This window comes from Cynoglossus semilaevis, chromosome 13 (genome assembly GCF_000523025.1).
Source record: "Cynoglossus semilaevis isolate Cse_v1.0 chromosome 13, Cse_v1.0, whole genome shotgun sequence".
NCBI classification, from domain to species: Eukaryota; Metazoa; Chordata; class Actinopteri; order Pleuronectiformes; family Cynoglossidae; genus Cynoglossus; species Cynoglossus semilaevis.
The window spans coordinates 21,415,128-21,424,880 of record NC_024319.1 but is presented as its reverse complement, the minus strand read 5'-3'; positions in this window follow the sequence as shown (position 1 = coordinate 21,424,880).

Genomic DNA, 9,753 nt, shown 5'->3' with positions numbered 1-9,753 from the left:
GACGGTGACTGAAAGCAGAGACCTTAAAAGAAGCCTGTGTCCACCTTCACCTGTGTGTCTGCCTGCTTTAGGAGGAGGACAGACTGGGCCTTGTTCAGCAGCAGGAGGTCTTATCATCAACGGTGTCCCCCCGCGTCCATGTCTGTAAACCAGAGAATGGCATCATTTCAAAAACCTGATATGCAGGCGGCAAATTAGCTCCAGTCTGAAAAAGCTTCTTTTTTTTTTTTTACCAACTTGTTAAATGTGCTGCAGGAAGTGAAGCGTGGGGGGGTGGGATTCAGAAGGAAGTTTTCTTTAACACAGCTGTGTTTCCTGAACGTGATGGTGGAAAAACCAAAATGTAAGGAAAAGTCAGTGACGCAGTAAAAGGAAGTTTATTCAGAGGGCGGGGGGGGCGAAAGAAGGATGGTGGATATGTTCTTGATAATGATGTTGTTCTAACACTGCAGTGCACAGTGGTTCAGTCCCAGGCACCACTGTGTTGGTAATAGGCCCACTGGGTTTTAAATTAAATCTAAAAAGCAGTCGTGTCAACTCAAGGCCCGAGGCCCAAATGTGGCCCGCCAAACCGTTTTGTGTGGCCCACGGCAGCAGAATTTCTTAACCCAAGAAATTAAATTTTTTTTAATACAGCAATGAACAATATTTGTAGCTTGAATAAATTATAATCAATTGCAGAAACATATATTGGAGTAGTTACATCTATGCCAGTGGTCCCTGACCTTTTTTGTTTCAAGGACTGGTCAGCCAGTACCATCGTATCATATCAGAGTCATATTATTTTAAAATGTTGCCAGATTATCTTTAAATAAAGAAAGTAAATGGATATGAGTGGATTTTCTTTGAATGAAGTAAATTTGTAAAAAATTAAGTACATTTTTTGTGTCCCACTGCAGGCCGGTACCAAATGACCTATGGACTGGAACTGGTCCGCGGACCGGAGGTTGGGGAGCCCTGATCTATACAGTCCTCCATTTACAACCGGCCCTTCAAGGGGAACTGTATTGCTGATGTGACGCCCGGTGAAAATGAGTTTGACACTCCTGGTTTTAAATCTTCTCCTCGTCTTACGGTGCTAAATAGTATTTGCATAAACAGACACATTCTAATAAAACAGTGCACTTAAGAAAATGAACTTCATTTGTGATACATGCAAATCTCCTTCTCCGACAAGCAGGAAAAGAACAGTGATCCGAGGTCGAACCCACACTGACGCTGAGAAAACAAACAGACTGACAGTGTTCCTTGACAACTGGATACTGTCCTACGGGTTCAGCAGCTTTTTAGCACAATGGCAAACACTCTTGACGTGTGGAAGCCACAGACGGAGGAGACCGGTCCAACCAGGGCAGGTGTATCCTGCCGCTGCTGCAGGAAGGTCCTCGCACACTCGCTGATGGACAAACATGTGGTCACCAGCTGCCCTGGGAAGAAAAACACTCCGGCACAAAGTAGTAGTCCATTATAAATCACGGGTTATCGTGAGCATCTGCGCTACAGCTTTTTTGGAATTGTTATATAACACAGAAATATGCGTGGACTCAGAGGACTGGTCAGAACAGGTTTGAACTCGAAAACGTTTTTTTAACTCAAAAAGGTTTGTAGATTTGCGTTGTTGATACTGTATATTTGACATGGGAGAGAAACACTTTTCAAGTGCACAGCTAGCATTGACAGTTAGCATTGGGCGATATCAGGATTTTTGAGTTGATACAATACCGCAATATTTTACGATATTGAGACTTTGCGTGGTCTTTTAAATAATTTTATATAATATTATATACTGGGCACACTTTTAATATGTATTTTTCATAACATGTTAGTCATTAGCCATATTTTCCTCAATGTAATCTAATTAGTTAAATTGCTGCTAGACAAGGACAGGGATGTCTAGTGGACACATTGAGTCACTGCGCTCCTCTGGTCAGTGGTCACATGACACAAATGGACCAGTTAACATGTTAGTCATTAGCCATATTTTCCGCAATCTAATTAGTTCAATTGCTGCTAGACAAGGACAGGGATATCTAGTGGACACATTGAGTCACTGCGCTCCTCTGGTCAGTGGTCACATGACACGAATGGACCAGTAGCAGCACAAAAGTCTCCATGTAGTTAGTTACCATAAAAAACGTGCAAGTCACACAAGCCCTTTTTCCACCTATTAGATACTATTGATACTTTATGAGAGTACTTAATACCTAATTGATACACATATGAGTATCAGTATTGCATTACTTGATTTGATATTGCTAAGCTTGAAGTTGAAAAGTTAACCCATGTTCTCCCTCTTCTCTTTTTGTAGGAAGAAAGGTGGAATTTTTTGAGTTTTTTCTAATTTGACTCACATTATCTAAATGTGTAAATATTACTTTTACTTAAGTATTACTTTTACTTAAGTAATACTTACTTACAAAAGTAGATCAAATGTTGTGCAATTTAAGCAAGGTGAGTTTAAGTTCTTCTACTTTTTTTCCCCCCAGTGAAATAAATCCCAAACGGCGTCGACTGACCAAACAGACGTCTTGATTTTATTCATAACATATGTTTAGGATCGCGCATCTCTTTGAACCTGCGTCGTGTGAAAACACATCTCTGCTCAAACACCCGCAGGACATCTGTGAATGACAGACTAATTGAAAAAGTCTTGAGATGTTCCGTGAAGGGAATTTGAAAGGCCTAGCCAAGAGGAACAGGTTTTCATAACGTCTCTGTTTTCTGGTGGTGAAGGTGAACGAGGTCTCGGAGATGTTCACGGGTGAAAGACGAAGACATGAGAACAAACAGCAGTCAATAAGAACTCATGTTGCTGACGACATGGCGTATTGACAGAGCTCAGCTGTGTTTGAGGAGACAAATGTCTGTTTGAATACTGACGTCAAATAACCCAGGTAGGTCACATAGTTTCCCGCAGACGGTCATTAAAAGTTTTATAAATAAACATAGTATGCAAAATGATAGATGCAAATAAAAAGAAAAGATGATTAAGGTTGACTGGAGGCATAACATCCACATAGACCAGTACTTCTCAAATAGTGGGGCGGGCACCTTTGGGGGTCGGGGGTGTGTGTGTGTGAGGGTCTTCCAATGGAATATGGCAGGCTGGACATAAGTGTACCACTGCTGTAATGCTTGAATGATAACAAGCCTCCAGCCACTAGGTGGCAGCAACTCATACAGTGGTTTGTACAGATACAAATATACATGTTATCAGGTTCTTAATAGTATTTCTATTCACAGGGGTGTGGGTCGGAAGGCGGGGCGTGAAAACATTACAGTTAGCAAATTAAGTATAGAGTATTACGAACTTTATATTAAATAGCTAAAATCACGTTTTTGACCTAGCATCACTCATGCAAGTGTATAGTGAATAATAAAATAATATTTAATAAGAAATTATAAGAAATACTACTAACTACTATTTATTCACTTAATTATCCTTTTCTAACAAGTTCTTTTCCAATGTAGCAAAGTAAAATACTTGAGTCAAAATGTACTTAAGTAAAAGTAAAATTACCTATTGCTGAAAATACTTAAAAAATTACAAACTACTCAGAAAAGCAACTCCATTACAGTAACCTGAGTAAATGTAATTTACGCTCCTTTCCCACAAAGAATAAAATACTGCACATTTGGCTAACGCTAACCCACTGTATCTATAGTCCGATCACTGTCGTAGATCTTAATTAGTCTTCCTATCAAAGTGGTGGAATTAACAGGACATAATCCAGACTATCATGTTGGGAATATAGATCTTTATACACTCAAATGTGTTTTGTTTCCATTGGAGGAGACTCACGTCTTACCTTGTAACTATTTGCGGTTTATCTTTTAAAACTAGCTTGCAGTTGAATTGCAGCATTTTATGGAAAAAAACTCCAATGAAATGAGCCAATGAGAAGGCGGCCCAGAGCAACATCTTCATCACAGCTCAGGGCTCATTCTGTATTCCCGGAGCCCATTGTGTTTACCGTTGAGGGAGCACACTGAGGAGAGGAGGAGAGTGGATTCTCACTCACTCCGCTCTCATTATGATGCAAGTGGGGGCTGAGCTCTCCTGTGGATATGAAGACCTTTTGTCTGCGTGGCAGCTGAAGCAGGGATCCATTTGTCCCACTGTCTCGCAGGAGGAGATGCAGAAGGAGCCGCGAAGCTCCGCGCTGACCTAGTTGTCGGCCGATCGAGTCTCGCCCAAGTTTGTCTCGCTGAAAATGTGGGGACTAAAAAAAAAAAAGGGTGGAGCAGTGGTGCTGGTGGTGGGGTATGGTGGGGACTACCTCCTCCTCCTCCTCCTCCTCCTCCTCCCCACTGCCCCCTGCTGATTGATGGGACAGCTGAGTCTCAGTGTGGCATGAAAACAAACCCACATATTCTCACTGCTCCCACTGCAGAAATAGAAAAGCCAGACGAACATGACGGTTGATGATAATGCGGAGGAGGACGATGTTACTGATGTTACAGGATGTCCGATAATATCGACCGACCGATATAATCGGGCGATATTAGCTTAATGATGTAATAACGGTATTCACAAGCAGTGCATCGCAGACTTTTATTTTCAAAGTCATGTGACGTTCTGATAATTAGAACATTTCATTTACGTCGATAGCAAATATCGAACACATTTTAACCTAAGTCCATCGTAGAGTTTGACTCTTTTCTCCATTTTCTTTACACGTAACCTTAAGAGTTGCAGTAGCTTAAACCGACCACAAGTGCTCTTATGCTGTTAAGACACCTAACGACACCCATCCAGACCATTCTGTGACCCTCTGTGTTTGTCAGCATTTAAAGATGCTACAGCGTTTCGTGCCATCTCTCGTAGATTTATGTTCAGCATATCGTACGAATACCTCAAAACGCGGCACTAGAGGTGAAAAACTGCTTTGTTTACATTTGCCAGTTCACCATACATCAGATCAGTAAGTCTCAAATAGTAGGGCCGGCCCCCCTTGGGGGTGCAGTGAGGTGCTAGCAGGGGGCCTGAGGGACTTCCAATGGAATATGGCCACTTGCTTGAATGATAACAAGCCTCCAGCCACTAGGTGGCAGCAACTCATACAGTGGTTTGTACAGATAAAAATATACATGTTCGTCCGGTTCTCAGTAGTATTTCAATTCGTGAGGGTGTGGCTGGGGAGGGAGGGGGGCGAGGAGGGGGCGTGAAAACATTTCTGTCCCTAAGAGGGGGCATGACAGAAAATAACAGATACGCACTGTGTTATGGGGGCATGACAGGAAATAACTGAGAACTGCTGTGTTAGATTGTCCTTCAATATGGCTCCCAAGTGTTAGCCAGACTCTTCTGTATTGTAATGCATGTAGCTAAACAAATGAGAGAAACAAATACCTAAAGATTTAACCAAAAGTACACGGTATTGTCCTTTAGATGCCTTTTGTTGTCCTCCAGCCCCGTGGCCCATAATGTAGGGTTTTGTGTGGCACCATTGTCCCACACACTGAGCTCACAGGAGCAGGAAGTGCTTGATTAGGGGCCAGCATTTTGATGCTTCTGTGTTTGCACAGTGACATCACAGTGGGTCACAGTACGAACAGCGGGTGAGTAATGGAGGTGTGTTAGATGAGAGCCAGTCTACAGACGGAAACCTCAGTCTGTACTCACTCCCACACAGTATTTACGGGTGGACTACTCCATCCTCAGTCCAAAATAAAAACATTAGACAAGAGAAAAGGATATAAGAGTTTATACCTGATCTAATAAGGCACATGTGTCAAACTCAAGGCCCGGGGGCCAAATTCGGCCCGCCAAGCTGTTTTGTGTGGCCCGCGGAAGTTCAAAACGCATTAAGTAAGTTATGGAGAAGAGCAAGGAAGTAAATGGATATGATGCAAACTGAGGTTCGGCAACATGTGGGAACATGAACCAAACCAGATAACAGTACGAACAAATGGATCTGATTCCAATTGAGAGAATCAAGAAAGATTTAGATAAAATAGTTTATACTATTTTGTCTTGGGAGCTAATATTAGCTACAATGAAAATGGTAAATATATATATATATATTAACTTATATAAACTGAACTTACCATACATATATATTTTCTCTTGGGATTGATAAAATGCTTGTAGCTCTATGGCGGGGGTCCCAACCACCGGTCCGGGGACCAGTGTTGGTCCGTAGGTCATTTGGTACTTTTTTCATTCAAAGATAATCTGTCAGTGTTTCAAAACAACAGGTCATTCAGACTCTGATACTAACAGAAGAAAGTCTAAAAGAGGTTTGATTTTGAAAAGTTAATGAACCTTCAACGAAGGCACGGTATCGGTAATGGCAGATACCAACACGCTGGTACAAAAATAAATGGGTGACCGTTGCCCTATGACACATGATGATTCAATTCTTACAGTATGTGGTCACTCCAAGACACTATAGAATTATATTGATGTTTTATTTTTAATTATATTATAATTGTAAATGATCTACCAGCACTCCCTTTACGATCTACTGATAGATCGAGAACTACTTATTGGCCACCTCTGAGTTAAGGTACACTCCCATGACAAATAAAATACTGTGAGTTTTGTCACAGTACATGTCACAATCACAGTACTTCTTAACTACTCCTCTGCAGATTGGATCAGCGGGACCTTATCAAAGTGTGTGAAATGAACAGGAAATGGACAGAGTCCAGCCCGCCGCCATGTTGGGCTTGAATAATTCAGGATTTAATTTTAGGGAGACCAATATGCAATCAGTCAGCAGCTGTGCTGGTAGAAATAGATCCCTGCTATTATTAACTAGCAAAATACAGGAAACTTCTTTTTCCCAGCTGAAGTTTTTACGCAGACTCTGCTGACAGAATCTTTCCGTGGGAGGAGCCTGAGATAAAAATATTTGTCTGTGCTCACAACCTACTGCTGATAGCTGTTTGTTTGGAAAAAAGAGATAAGTGATAAGTGTCATAAAAATGGAGACGTGTTATCAAGATCTGGCAGGCTCTGTAAATGCGTATTTTGAAACTGCAGTCTGTTTTTAATGTGGTCTCACTTGCCAACACGGTGATTATGAGCCAGTAAACATGAGTGTGCATTACTGTAATAACAGCAATTACTGCAGTTTCAGTGTGGTTTGAGCTGTTGGGTCAGTTTTCACACCAACACTGAAAATGAAGGAAATGAAAATACAACTCTTTTGTTTTTCACGAGAACTTTTTATCTAATTCTGCCACTAATGTTAGCTTACTTTAAAGTTATGCTAATCAGTTAGCGTAAGTGTTCAAGTGAAACTTCAATCATTTACTTCCTGTTTTTTCACCTTTTTTTCCAACTATTTCCAGGTCAACTTTGACTTAGGTACATACCCTAGCTACATTTTACTACCATTTACATTCCTTATGTTTAGCTTGCCTAGCTAAATGTTTCTCTGTCGCAGTTCTTACGCTGTACTTTCTGCTTGGCTATCTAAAGATGATGCTAACTCCTGTTGGCTTTAATTACCAGTAGGCAATTTTTGATGCTAACTCCTGTTGGCTTTAATTAATGGTAGGCAATTTTAACTTGAAACTCTTTGAATATTGGCAACTTCTGGCTCTTATCATCCTCTTAGCTAAGTTTAGGAAATTTAGAATTTTTGTATTATGGCTAATTTTGACTTTCCCTTTAAAAAACAAACAAATATTAAATAAAAAAAATAAAATAAAAAAAAAACAAAAAAAATTAAATATAAAAATATTTTGACAAATCATAGCTTTGCACTCTGGTGCTTTAAAAATCATACAAAAATATATAGATTATGTGTATTTACCTACAAACAAGAAAAATCGTTTTTTCTCTGGTGATCCTCAGCAAAAAGCCCGAACAAAACTCTGGTTTGTCAGTGGTTACTCGGAGGTCAGGATTTCTCCCCCTGACTGCATGGGTAATTGGTTTAATGGTACATTCTAAGGAGTACCATAGCAACATTCCCAGGATTCACTGGAGGGAAGAGAGCCTGGTACTGTAGAAGTGAGGCTTGTAACCCGTTGTGACTGATACAGTCAGGTGAGACTGAGTGAAACAGAGAGATCCTTCAACCCTGTCCGTGTTTACTGTAGGTCAAGGTTCCTCTAAGACCTTCTCTGTCCCAGTGGGAATCTGTGAATACTTTAGAGTGATTGTGTAATTTCACACCAACAGGCAAAGGTTTCACCCACCTGTTATTCTCGTCTCTATCAATTAGCTTTTTTTGACAGAAAGAAACAAGGGATTAGTCAACAGGGCTGTCACTTTATTACAGTACTTCTCAAATAGTGGGACGGGGGGGGGGGCAGTGAGGTGCTAGGGGGCAAGTGAGGGGCTTCCGATGGAATATGGTCGGCTGGACATAAGTGTACCACTGCTGTAATGCTTGAATGAAAAATATACAGATACTTAATAGTATTTCAATACTGAGAACCACTGAACTTTAGAGTCAATTTTCAAATGCCTTTTACTGATGCCTGACATTACCCCAATGCCTTGACTACTGCCCTCTAGGTTCAAGGGTAAAGAGCAACAACGACAATACAGACTTACGTTGGAGATCCGATCCCATCCATATAACTCAATTTTCGCTGTTAATCGGAACTCACGTACAGTACAAAAGTATGTATGTCACAATGACATCATAAGCTAAGACATAAAAACATCCGAAGAGTCGGACTTACACTCTGGAGCCATAATTAAGTGCAAAAAAAATCCCCAAAAAACACAAGCCAAGCCAGTGCTTAGGGGGCGCCAAAGAGTCACAGTTTAAAACCCCCTGTCCCAAACCATACAGGTTGAGTGTTGTCCGTCATGTACTGTAGATTTAATGTACATTTTACTAACAACACGTAACACGTGTAGACATCTTGGAAAAAAAAACAGTTTCAGCAACACGTAACACGTGTAGACATCTTGGGAAAAAGAACCTCCAAGAAACGACTGTTTCACAGCCAACAGCATGGGGAAAAAAAGTAAAGCTATATTTAAAATATACCACTGCTCAGCTAGGGACTGTGGCTCCCTTTATCAAGTCATAATTCAGTATAATACATATGAAAATGTTAAATTATTTACTGTATACTTAACGTTTTTTTTTTTCCCCACAGAATTTCCAAATCCTCGGTGGTTTCCACACCAGCACTAGGCCACAGACGCCCAAACACTCACTTCATGCATAATTTATGACTGGGTTAAAGCAACCCAATTATAACGTATGTGTGTGTGTGTGTGTGTTTTAACCCCATGCTGCTGCAGGACTCACTTACACTACACTGTGTCTTCACACCAAAAAAAAAAAAAAATCTACAATCCAACGCCTTTGAAATAAATACACCGGAGGATCAGAGACAGTCGAGTCCAAAGTGTGTTGGGATTTATAATCTACCAATTACAGCACATGCATACATTCAAATCCCTGCGGAGGCTCCAGTGTCTGCGGGGACTTCTTATACACTGGGAAAAATTAGGAATATGAGGAGATGAAGATGCCGCTGAGATTAAGTGGAGGGAGTTGTTGAGCTGCGGTGGGGGCACGTTGACGGTAAAGATGTTTGTTTTTTGTGTAGTGCCTCTGATTCTAAAATCCGCAGATGTCACGTTGGGATTTCGTCGATAGCATAGCTATAAATATCCTCAAGTTCTGTTCCGTAAAACACACCAACTGTACAACAAACATTTGAATACAAGGACGTTCAAATAAAGACAAAAAAGAAAAACAACACAGTAATCTAATCTAATCTGGTCTAATCTAATCCGGTCTAATCTACTAATCTGATCTAATCTGG